Source organism: Sinocyclocheilus rhinocerous, unplaced genomic scaffold, assembly GCF_001515625.1.
Source record: "Sinocyclocheilus rhinocerous isolate Xijiao unplaced genomic scaffold, SAMN03320098_v1.1 scaffold1382, whole genome shotgun sequence".
NCBI classification, from domain to species: Eukaryota; Metazoa; Chordata; class Actinopteri; order Cypriniformes; family Cyprinidae; genus Sinocyclocheilus; species Sinocyclocheilus rhinocerous.
This window is the reverse complement of record NW_015657958.1, coordinates 401,975-415,367: the sequence shown is the minus strand read 5'-3', so window position 1 is coordinate 415,367 and position 13,393 is coordinate 401,975. Positions and strand designations below refer to the sequence as shown.

The window sequence follows — 13,393 nt, the reverse complement described above, 5'->3', positions numbered from 1 at the left end:
TGATATTAATAACCATTTTAATATCTGTTTATTACTGTATATTATTTTGCCAAAGCAACCATTGTTACCTTGACTTTATATCCTTAAAGGAATATTCCGGGGTCATTACAAGTTAAGCTTAACCGTCCACATTCATGGCATTATGTTGATTACCACAAAAATGGATTTAAACTAAATTTCAGTTCATTAAAAACAAATCTTTGAGGCATTTACAATGGCAGTGAACGGTGCAAATTGTAAATGCTACATTACTCACTGTTGCAACAGTATCTACAGTAAACAATATGCGTGTAAACATGATTTCAGTTTGAAAAAGTTACACCACCATTCAAATGTTTTAGGTCATTTTTTTCCCAGCAAGGGTGCATTAAATTGATCAAAAGTGACAGTAAATACATTTTTTTTTACAAAAAATTCTGTTTCAAACATATGCTGTTTTCATCTGTTCATCAGCAACGAAATGTTTCCTAAGCTCCAATTCAGCATATTAGAAGGATTTGTCATTACAGGATATTAAAACAAAAAATTCTAATCAAATAAATGCAGCCTTGGTGAGCACAACAGACTTCTTTCAAGAATAAAAATCTTACCATCTCCAATCTTTTGAACAGTAATATTTATCCAATTTTGCACCCTTATCACCATAAACCTCAAAATTGTATTATATGGTAATCAGAATTATGCCACGAATGCTGTCGACTGAGCTTACCTTGTATTGAACCCAGAAGCTTCATTAAAAAATAAAATAGGGACAGTGTACAGCACTTTAAGTAAAGGTAAGATGCAAATAGTTACTTTTAAAGTTACATAAGTCCTTCTTTTGTTGCCATAAAAAGAGGGCAGGAGACTTGATTGCTAAATTATTCTCCTTCTTTTCCATTGTCATGTCCTGTCTATCTGCAGTTTGAGATAGTTGCTGAGGAAGGGCAGTGTGTGAGGCTGAGATAAAGACAGAGAAGGAGACGGATTGAGGGAAAGAGATAGGATGGACTGCACTGTCTGCAAGAGTGCTGATGCGGGACACAGAGAGAGGAAGAGCTAAAGTGAGCGAGCACAATGGATAGAGCTGGAGAAAAAGAGAGAGGACATTGTGTCTGTAATGTGCGCGTTAGCGGTATTTTTGTCATGTAAGTACTTTGCCAGAATTTATCTCATTGCCAATAAAGCCCATTTAAGAATGGCTTAGGTGAAATGAGGGGGAGAAGATGACTTGAGCCGCATATGCGCGTGTGTGTGTGTGTGTCTGCCTTCTGTATTTACCCACAGCAACAGACAGGCTTACAGCAGGTTCTGGGAACACAGACACAATAGGCAGTTATATTTGGCCAAACCAACCCAGGACTTCTGAATAAAGGAGAGGAATCTGCATCATTAATGTCTAATTCTGACAAAATATGAGTCTTTTTAGAAAATGTTAAAACATGCAGACATTCAGTTGTGCATGTAGTCTTAAAGGGTTAGCTGACCCAAAAATCATTCACTGCTCCTCTGTCAGTCGGGATTCAGCCTTCTGATTCTCCTTTGAATCAGACTAATTCTAAAATGTGTAAATTAAATTATTGAACTTTAACAATATCTGCAATACATTTATGTTGGTTCTGTTCTGTTTACCCTGGGGGGTTATTGCTGCTCTCCCTGCTCTCATCCATGCTAGGCTGCATGGATGCGCAGGGAGTTCTTGCCCAGAACAGAACCATACCGCCAATCCAAACTGTATGCTAATTGTCAATCATCTTTGACGATAGTGGTCCTGATAGAACCTGTTGCAGTATGACTTACTTTCTTAAAAAAGGTGTTTATTATGCTCAAACAATGAAAGTGAAAATGGTCCAGTTTTATTTTGGATTTCATGGACTTTCACTGTATGGACTAAAGTATATATCTTTAGTGTTCCACAGAATAAAGTCATACATGCTTGTAGTGATATGAGGTTGAGAAAATGATGGCTTTTCAATTTCTGCTGAACTATCCCATTTAAATGCATTTCTTTTTTTTAACCTAATTTACATAGAAAAACAACAACAACAGACTTTTATAGCGTGAATGGCCGTAACCTCAGTGATCTATGTTACATAATCGGATCCCAGTGGTCTATATCATTTGAGAAGATTAAAGTTGGCTCAGTGCTCATTGTGACCATGACCGTGTATGTGTCTGAAAGAGATGGGCCAAAAAGAGATGAGAAAATGTGCTATTTCTCACCCAGTCCCAGAGTGTGTGCGTGTGTGAGATGTAGCCTAAAATAAAGGACATCCAGCTCCACTTTACATGCCTGCAGCAAATTCTGGCCCAATTTGACTAATTAAAACCAGTTTGATTGATGTTTACACACATACACAGTTGATTCTTACAATGTTTCTGCACTCAGCCAAATCAAACACATAAACTGGTTCATCTCTAATAGGCTGGCTACAGAATGGCCAAGAATGAACTTGTCATCCAGGGCAGTCTCATAAGGGAAACATAACTGTAGCGATTTATAGCCTTGCACCACCAAAACGTCACTCTGGTGACATTCTCACCTCAATTTCAGATGATTCCTTTAGACCTCTGCAACCTTTTATTATCAGGTCTATGAACAATGCAGGGAATAATATCACATGTTTGAGTGAATCAAAACACAGAAGCCAAACCTTATCCTTATTCCTAACCCTAACCAAACCAGCCAGGGTTGTCAGTCTGTCAAGCACTTAGTAGGGCACCTTTTGCCAATGTGCAGATATTCTAGGTTGCAACACTTTATGAATTACATTACCTAGGACAAAATAGGCAGACATTATTTAATCAAGAAGGACAAAAACAGCATGAAGTACTATAAAAGCAGTCTACGTGACCATTTTTATTTGACTATATGGAAAAAAGCAGCTATAGATCTCCTTTTATGTTTCACAGAAGATAGAAATTATGGGTTTGAAATGTCATAACGGTAAGTAAAAGATGCCATCTTAATTTTTGGGTGAAGAAATCAGTGGAAATGATATATATTAACGATAATTCAACTGATGATGGCACAAGAGAAACCTATTGGGGCATATGGATATATGTTGGTTGTATGATGTTGGAAAGATTTTCTTCTGTTTGAAGAATTTCAAAGATTTCACCCACCCACCATTTTCCTCCATATTTAGTATAATTCACAATTATTGTGGCACGAAACACTGTACTTAATTTGTGAGGAAGAGGATGACCACTCAAACATTCAAACAGTATTTACAACTTCATCTCATTACGTGAACATCTCTTGTCTTCTACAAAGGACTGGATTTGCTAGAGGCATAATAAAATTTGGCCATTTGCTGTACAACATTCATGATATTGTTAAACGGATTCTAGGCCAATTAAAACCTCTGAAATGACTAGACTTCAAGGCTAAATGCAGTTAACTTTAATTACCTAATTGGTATGCATAATGTTCTGCAATATTCACTAATATCAGTTGTATGCGTTCTTGTTAACTTCAAATATACTAGCAGACCTTATCTGGCAATTTGCCAGTCGCACAAGCTAATGAATTAGTCCAGAACAACTTGTTGGCATGGTAACAAGTAATGCCACCTGGCTTTGGCAGCCAATTGGAGCTGTTGACTGTCAGAATGACAAAGAGATTTGTTTGCAGTGATTTATAAGGACTTGCCACAGCTCGATAAGAAAACAAATCCGTAGATCATTCTGATGGCAACATTAAAAGGTAGAACATGAATTTGTAGATGATGAAGGTTAACCCTATCAAAAAGCCCAGATAACCTCAGAAGAGTAAAGCGATTTGTTTCTATTCCTCTAGAACATTTTATTTACTCTGCTCAACAAAAAGGATTTTGGTTTTGTTGGCCTATTAAATAGAATAGTTCAGCCCCAAAATAAAAATTCTCTCACCCATTTACTCACCTCATGTTGTTCTAAACCTGTATAAAAGTTTTTCTTCAGTGGAAACGTAAATTTTTGAATTTTTTCAAAATATCCCCTTTTGTGTTCCACAGAGGAAAGAAAGTCAAAGAGGTTTGAAATGACTTAAGTGTAAGTACATTATGATACTGTCCAATGAAATTTATACTTAAAGGGATAGTTCACCCAAAAACAAAAAATTTAGTCATTAGTTACTCACCCTCATGTCGTTCCAAACCCGTAAGACCTTCTTTCATCTTCGGAAAACAATCTGAGAGCTTTCTGACCATCCGTAAACAACTACCACGTTCAAGGCCCAGAAAGGGTTAAGCCACTGATGTCACATGGACTATTTTAACGATGTCCTCACTACCTTTCTGGGCCTTGAATGTGGTAGTTGCACTGCTGTCTATGCAGGGTTAGAAAGCTCTCAGATTTCATTAAAAAGTTGTGTTCTGAAGATGAACATAGTCTTACGGGTTTGAAATGACACGAGGGTGAATAATTACTGACAGCATTTTAATTTTTGTGTGAACTATCCATTTAATATCTTCATATTTTTTTATTACATGGCAAACAAAGTAATAATTTAAGCTTTAAGAAAAAGTGCCTCAATTTTTTGCAAAACTTGAAAAGCGTACCTATATATACACCAACATCTTTTATTCCTTTTCACACAAATTATGATTACAGGGGCAGTTTATCGATTATCGATCCTTGCACGCCATTCATCAGACATTTAATTTCCAAATGGCCATGACACACACAACAATCAATTTAATACAACATTGCTAGAATCACTTTCACCTGTTTTGGACAATACTGAATGCGTTTTTAGCGCCACTCACTGGACTTTTCACTTTGAAAGAGTAACGAAATGTGCAAGAAGCAACAAACATCATTTTGTAGAAATGTTGCCACAGGCAATTTTTTCCAATGAGCCTGGGTTATTATTTTCTGGACCCAGCTTGGCATATGCGCAGAAATTAATCACGTTGTTTCAGTTCCTGCATTTGTTTTTCTTTACATTTCACCAGCAAAGGAACAGAGAACGTTCACTCTTATACAACTTTATCGTTCTAGTTCCCTGAACCACTGACCAACCCTGCTGAGAGCTTCAGCTACCTACTTTCTATTCTCTTCGCTCACACCCAGCTTCTCTCTTTGTCTTGATCTCTTTCAGCGGTGCATGGCTTGCACTTGTCATCTCCCTTGCACAGTTAAACCCTCTGCTTAACTACAAGTCCACACATTGTACATATTGTCAGCTAATGGTTAGTTTATGCTGGCTTTCAGTATTCTGGGTGGCCTGGCGTAATTTGTTAACAGCAAATAACATAGGGTTTGACAGAGAGGCACTCAGCAGCCACATCAAACTAAATAAATAAATAAATAAATGGAAATGAATAAAACAAGGACATGTGTCCAGCAAAAACACATCATTTAGAGACGACAGCTGTGACCGGATACAAAAAAGACTGCTAATCACAAAGACTTAGATGAGGCAGGGAAAGCAGAGAAAGCAGTTAGAGAATGAGTAGAAGGACAAATAATTGGGAATAAATGGAACTATGTAAATTCTTGGATAAAAATGTTAAAGAAGGATGTGAAGGATGGACAAAACAAAACAATGTCCCATTTCCATTTCAACCAAGAATTGTTGCCATGACAATTAACAAGTGTGACATCAAACGCAATCAATTTAATCAGTCATAGCAAAACAGAAGCACCAACAATCATTGAAGATACACATTTAGAGTCTCCGTTTTTTTCTCAATTAACATCTTCAGTTTTCAGCGTAACCTTAGAGTAACCTCTCCTACATATTCAAGCCCACTGAACAGCACAACACAAGATAGATGTGTGGGCTGCCTGTGAATCTGGAATCATGTACAAATGTAAGTGTGCATGCAAAACAAAATTACTCATTGCTTTTCCAAAGTCCTTCCCATGCATCTGGGAAGGCACGGAATTAATTAGTTACAAACGTACATTACAGATGTTGTGACAGAACGACTTCGTCATCATCTGTATGCTATTTTCTATCATCTGTCTCTGGCTAGAAGATGTACACTGAAAATAAAGAAAACAATACAAGCTATTTATTTTGAGTTGAGTTGATTCGATTTATTTTCTATCAAGAACAGTTACAAACAATTCTATTTCAGATCTGTTGTTTCTGTTAAACTTTCAATTAATAATAATGATAATAATAATAAATAAAAATGCTGAAAAGCTTTGCTATCACAGGAATACATTACATTATATAAAAAAAGTTATTTAATATTGTAATAATATTTTACAATATTACTGTTTTTACTATATTTTTGGTCAAATAAATGGAGCCTTGGGGAGCAAAAGTGTTTTCTTTTAATAAAAAACAACAACCCATAATTTTGTATTTTCCATATGAAATACCGCAAATGATGGAATGTGGCAAAACTGAAAGTAAATACTAACATTTCAATATTTATAGAAAGACTTCTGTATAAATACATAACTAAAGTCACATTACTTGAGAGTTATTTCAGTCTGTTTTAAATGTACTGAGAGAATTTTCCTCAAGGGCAGAAAAGGGAGTGCATACAGAGTATGACCATTCACCCACTAAATCTTGTCTGTGTCTGCAGCGGCAGTAAGAACCATGCTTGGTTCATTCTTCACATCTGTAGATGTGTGGCTAGCTTCACCATATCTCTCTTTTATGAGGTGATGCTTGGGGTGCTGAATATGAAATGATCAATTATGCTCCATTTCTACAAAAGTGTGTTGTTACGCCTGTGCACACAGTCAAGGGAGTTCTGCCACTCTCAAATGTGAGTTTCGCAGGAAGTCTTGTTTTGGAAAAAAACGGCTCAGATAGTTTATACTGGAGGGGCTTTCTATCCTGGCTGCAATGCAGCTGATGAGTATCTATCCATTCTAGAATTTAGTATTAATTTTCTGTAATTACTGGGCATGGAGTAATGTGCATGTCCACATTTATAATTTAGCTAGCCACCTTTTGTCTACATGTTTTTTGTGTAAGGCCATGATGGTTTTCTTTGTTTGTTTTTAACTAATATATTCATTATGAATTTTATGTGGGCTCCTTCTTCTTCTATCTTAAGCCACATGAAGCAGAAGCCTTGGAGGATGAGAGAAGATTACAAGGGGCTTTGTGTGTTTTTTTGTGAGAGGTTGACCTTTAAGGCCGAGCAGTGTAATGATCTCCTACACCTTGTCTGTGTCTCCGGTTGCAGTAGAGAGTATAACTGAGGTGTAGATATAAAAGGAAGATCATTAAAACTTCTATCTCTCTTTCTCGACCTCACCTTTGGATCCATCTCCATTGTTTTTTCTGTAATTACTGGGCATGGAGTAATGTGCATGTCCACATTTATAATTTAGCTAGCCACCTTTTGTCTACATGTTTTTTGTGTAAGGCCATGATGGTTTTCTTTGTTTGTTTTTAACTAATATATTCATTATGAATTCTATGTGGGCTCCTTCTTCTTCTATCTTAAGCCACATGAAGCAGAAGCCTTGGAGGATGAGAGGAGATTACAAGGGGCTTTGTGTGTTTTTTTTGTGAGAGGTCGACCTTTAAGGCCGAGCAGTGTAATGATCTCCTACACCTTGTCTGTGTCTCCGGTTGCAGTAGAGAGTATAATTGAGGTGTAGATATAAAAGAAAGATCATTAAATCTTCTATCTCTCTTTCTCGACCTCACCTTTGGATCCATCTCCATTGTTTTTCTTTCTGCCTACTACTACCTTCCTACTGTCCTGAGACCTTTGGGTGAAAACAGCTCTTTCATTTGGCTGTGGAACACTGCCAAAATTATTTATGACTTCAGGCTACCCTTTAACCTCCCAGTCATAAAATCTTAAGCCTCCGTAAAAAATAAAACACCACAACACACACTGAAAAGTTAGCACTTCACTAATGTCTTTCTGGCTCAATCGCATGTGATGAAAGGATGAAAAACAAACCTGCTTTTGGTTCAGGGTTTTAAAAAGAAAACCTGGTACCTGCATGTTTTTGGCAGCACCACAATGTGTGTCCTAAGAACATTTTGGCTGTATTTAAAAAAAAAAAGAAATATCAAATAAGCCATTGGAGAGAGTCTAAACATGTGTGCCTTTGAGTTTGACACCTGTACATGAAAGCATCAGGGGCAAGTGCTTCTCATGAAACATAAAGCAGGCAAACATTACATTTCAAACATGGACAAGACCTCTAGATTCAGACACACTCAGGATTAAGAGCAAAGTTAACTTCTAAACCGATTCAATTTTTTTATATTTGACATATATATCCAGAGTGTCTACTAGACATAAATCTGGAAGAATGTGCTGTTTCCATTGAATTAAAACATACAGTCACCAATAAAGTAGTACTGTATATTCCAAGTACTATATGAATGCAGCATATATGAATGTACACGATCACAAGATTTGAAAGCTATTTCAATCATATACTGTAGGAAGACAAAATCAAAATTCTTTTGCTAACTTTTTGTCATGAGATAATATTTGCATAAATTGGACAAAAGGCCTAGCAGGATGTTTACAAACCACATAGCCAACAGATTCAGAAGAACTCGAGGATTCAGATGAAAAAGAGAATTTTGATTAGCTATGAGAACATCCTATCCAAGTCTGGTGTATCCAAGACACTTTCAGAGAAGAACAACGTGAATAATTATACGGAAATATAAATAAATACAATATTTTCCACCACCATCACTTCAGTGGACCCCTTAAATATTTCATGTTTATTTATATATATTCTTTTTTGGTAGGTAGTCATGCAATACACAAAATAACATGCAGTGAGCCAATGATTCAAGGCCCTATATATGCTTAGCACTTTGGCTTGAGTATGAGTTTGTGTGTCAAGTATCGCAGGAATAGATGCCGACACTCTTTGATGTTGGATGCTTGAAATGCCACCGCTGTCCAGATTCCCCCTGATACACTCATCCAGCCCAGTACAGCGAAACCCCTCAGATCACAGCATAAAAGCTCAAACCTACAAAAAAACATTATTTTATCCCTCTTTTTGGATTTCCACTCATCCTGATCCATCTACCCACTCAGTCCTCTCTCTCTCAATCTTGACTTTTTGTTGCTGCTTTCAAAGGCGGTCACAGCAATTCCCAACCGCAAAATCCCCATTAAGCTTCAAAGCTCCGTTTACTCCTCCCTCTTCAACATGTGCATATATGTGACAGAGCGCTTTACTGGAAGGTGTTCAGCTCATAAGCATGTAACTAGGTAAACAAACACACATACTTCTAAAATATGAACATTACCGTTAGCAATTTTTTAATTACTGATTAATGGGTACAAATTCAGATTTAATTTCAACTCAATTTCCTAGAAATGATGTTGTCTTAAAGGGTTAGTTCATACAAAAATGAATGTATGACTTTCGTTTTTCTGTGGTACTTTTTTTTTTTTTTTTGCAAAATATCTCACAATGGCTTACAATGGAAGTCAAAGGTCACTAAAACTTACCAAAATTCTTCAAAATATCTTTGAGTGTGAGTTCAGCAGAAGAAAGTTAAACAAGTTCAGAAGGGCATAAGGGTGGGTAAATAATGACACATTTTTTATTTTTGGGTGAAAAAACCCTTTGAGGTGGATGCTTGTCTGTCATTTCTGCACAACTACTGTCACCAAACAAGTACTGTGCCATTGGTTTAACAGAGCCACAGTGTTTACACTTTATTCCAGAGGAATCAGCCTATAAATGGCTTACTTACAGTTGTCTCTGCATATTAAGCTGGAATAGAAGAAAAATGACACACTTCAGCTCTAACTCTGATCCGTGTGAGCGTGCATTATGTGTGAGATCCAGGCTGTATACTTCTAATGTGATTCTTTAGGAAACAGCTGTTCGGAGTGTAAGACCATTACTCATACTCTCAATGTTACTGTATCTTCCCTAAAACAAAACTCTCCCTCTCTATTCCTCTCCAAAGGATTATTCCATCTTATTGGGCCTGTTCCTCCTACTCTCATCTCTCAATTTCCTTCTTCCTCCCACTTTTCTCCCTGCTCTCTTTCTCTGCTGAGATCTCAGCTCTTTTGATATGAATGATACATGTATTCCTTAACGATCTTTCTGTCTGATCTTTCCGTCACTGAAACAATTCTCATTAATGATTAATCTCAAAGTCTTCTATACACAACAAACCACAATACTCAAAGTACACACAAACAACTGAACATGCACCAACTTTACTTAAGAGCCAATTAAATGAATGCAGCACATAAGCCAATTAAATGCATGAAGCATCCACTGAAGATCAAGTCAAATCCTACAAAGACTGATGGAAATGAAGATGAGAGGCAAAGAAAGATTTCCAAGTAATGATTGTTTAATTTAAGACTACCTTATGTTTTTATGACAGAATATGTTTTTCACCAGTGAATGAGTAAACGATTTGACCGTTTCAAGATTTATTATTTCATTTTTTTTTTTACATTTAAGTAGTCAACTTAAAAATGTAACCACAACATGATTCAAGTAATATTTTCTTTATTAACCATTAAAGAAAGTGTAGCACAAAAGAAGTTGTCAACATGGTTTAAGTGTGAAACAGATTCAATTGTTAAATATCTTTGCAAAAAAAGATTCTTAAAATATGAAGGCACATACTGTACAAACTTGTCTTAAACATATATATGTTCACAAACAATATAAGAAAAACGCTAACAAGTCAAGGCATTGCACTGTGCTGCTTTTCCAAACTCACATCTAGCAATATGTTCTACTTGCTGTCCTTCATAGAGCACGTCAACACGTGAGCGCTTAATAAATTAGCATGTGCTTAGCCCACCCATAAAGTCAGAATTCACAACAAAATCTGACATTTTAAAAACCTATTTCTTTGACGCAGTTATCCACTGCATAATAGCACTGTAATTTTTAGGAGCTTGAGTGCCCCTGGCCACTTTATGCTTTCATTGTATTTGAAAAGCGCAGTACGAACATTCTTCAAACTTTCTCCATGGAGTCACAGTGTCACAACAATGGTCTAGAACAACATGAGGGTGAGTAAATGACAGAACATGTGAGCGCTCCAGAGTGGGCACGATTTAGCCTGTAGCAGATTCGGCATGTTGGTGTTCTCATTCGCTCCAAGATCGCTCCGATGCTGCTCCATCACGAGCATAAAATATGAGTGATAAGTGGAAAACCTGGAGTGGATCTGGAACGGAGTGCTTACAGAGCACTTTAAGCGGGAGGGGGAACTTCTGGGAAATAATGACAGAATTTTCATTTCTGGGGAAACTAACCCTTTAAGCTCAAGTGATCCTACTGATCTATTTCATGTGAGTGTTATTCTCCAGTTCATTTTCTCAGCACAGATAAGCACTTCAAGCACAGATAAGGCTGCCTAACTTTCCATGAGCCTGTGTTATTGTTATACACTGCAGTCTAATCTTACTCTATCTCCAAAGTTCACTGATTTCTGTTGCCTGTTCATAAAGTGTCTCCAGATAGCAGTGAAAGGCAGATAATGGTTGAAAGAGATGATTAGATGCAAAGATGGAAAACATGCTAGGAAGAATAGAAGAAGCAAGAAAAAGTAAAGACAGACTGAGACTGAGGTGTGAGGCACATCAGAAGACGATCTGGCTTTGATTTAATGCTTCCTGAATGGCCTTTCTTCAAAGATCCACTTCATCAAAAGCTTCCCCTCTCTTTCCCTTATCATGTTATTCCTCTTTCTCTCCTGCAATCATCTCGTTGTCCTTGCAATCATTTTTCAACCATAGCATCATCTCTGAAAATACGCCTGCAAACAAACAAGTCACATCAAAACCAAGTAAGAAATGTCTCAAAGCAAGAAATGCCACAGACAGACAAGCTCTCAGCAGAGAAACCTTTTCAAGTATATTAGACTGCAACTTCAGCACATCCCTCTCTTTTCCTCAGTCTTTCACATGCTGCCGTCTTCATATCTCCTCTCCCAGAGAAGTGACACATCTGTTTCAAATTTGCACTTTTGTGGGTACATCTAAAGAAGACTTCAGCAACTTTCATTTGTACAGAAAACCCTAAAGGCACAGCTGATCAGATCACATTAGATGTGGCACATTCGCAAAGTGAATTTCGGCACAAAATGTGATGATTTATCACGTAATATTTTCATACTTTCAAGGTGAAGTGTTTAGTTTTTTAGTGTTAAAACACTTTCTCCTATATCCCAGTGTAATTTGCAGAGACAACTATAAAGAAGCCATTCATAGGCTTGACTTCTGAAAAGAGTGAACACCGTGAATGTTGGATTAAGGAGTGATGTGCTTTTTTTTTTTTTGCATTTCCATATGATGCTGCCAATTATGGAAGATTGTGAGTTAATTTCTAGTAATTGATACTATATTTTTTATTGTATCTTTATTTCTTGCAACTGCATCATTAAATTGACTGTTCATCCATAAATAAAAATTTCATTTCATCGTTTACTCAAGACATTTTTTCTTTTTTAATCTGTGGAATATAAAATATATTTTGAGAATTGTCTCAGGGCTTTTTTGTTTAGTCAATGATTATCAAAAGTATTTACCAACATTCTTTATAATATCTTATTTCAAAATTGCTTTCTTTAAAAAATATACATTTTTTAACAATATGAGCGTGAGTAAATGATGAAAGGTTTTCATATTTTTTATTAACTATCCGTTTAACTCTTGAATATGTGACTTTATATCTCTTAATTGCAACTTTATTTCTTGTAATTGTAACTTCACATCTTGCAACTGTCACTTCATATCTCATACTTAATTTCTTATTTTAAAAAGTTACCTTTTTTACTCTTTTTTGGAAACATGCTTCCACAGTTAGTGACATAATTCACACACACACCACTGATACATTTTTTTTTCCAGTAACACCAATAATTTTCCAGTAACAAAGCACTTATAATGTGCAAACTAGTAATTTGTATACACTTGTAATCTTTACATTGTTATTACATTAATAGGCAATGCACTAATAGTGAGTTCTTCATTCATTGTCACTACAATTAATAAATTACTATTGTTTAATTAGCTTATATGTAATGAGTTACAGTAAATAATGCTTTTTATCCAATAATTAACAACCTGTTAACTATGACTTACTATAGTCCTCACTTAAGATTAAGTAAAAAATGTTTCCAAATACATTAAGCATAAATGTGTATCAATTGTACGGTGGCTGAGAAGTGCAGAGCAAATCACAATTCTGAAAACAAAATAACAAATTACAAACGCAAATGCAAGTCTAAAAAACAAAATAACAATTCAGAAAGCACAACAACAATTCAGAAAACATTATAACAAGTCAGAAAACACAACGACAAATCCGAAAACAAATAAAAGGTAGGTATAGTTTGAGACTTGGTTTTTGACGCGATCGACCCGGGTTCGATCCCGCCTTTTGCCAAACTTTTTTTTTCTCCCTTTTCAAATCCCGTATCACATCGTAAAGGCATTTATTTTCAATAAAAATTAAGGAAATAATCAAAAAG

The 13,393-nt window shown here is 36.1% G+C and overlaps 1 protein-coding gene across 1 annotated transcript in view; it reads right to left on the bottom strand.

Moving 5' to 3' along the window:
- pcxb (pyruvate carboxylase b) overlaps window positions 1–13,393 on the bottom strand; it is a 238,018-nt gene that overhangs the window by 102,547 nt on the left and 122,078 nt on the right. The window lies entirely within an intron of this gene.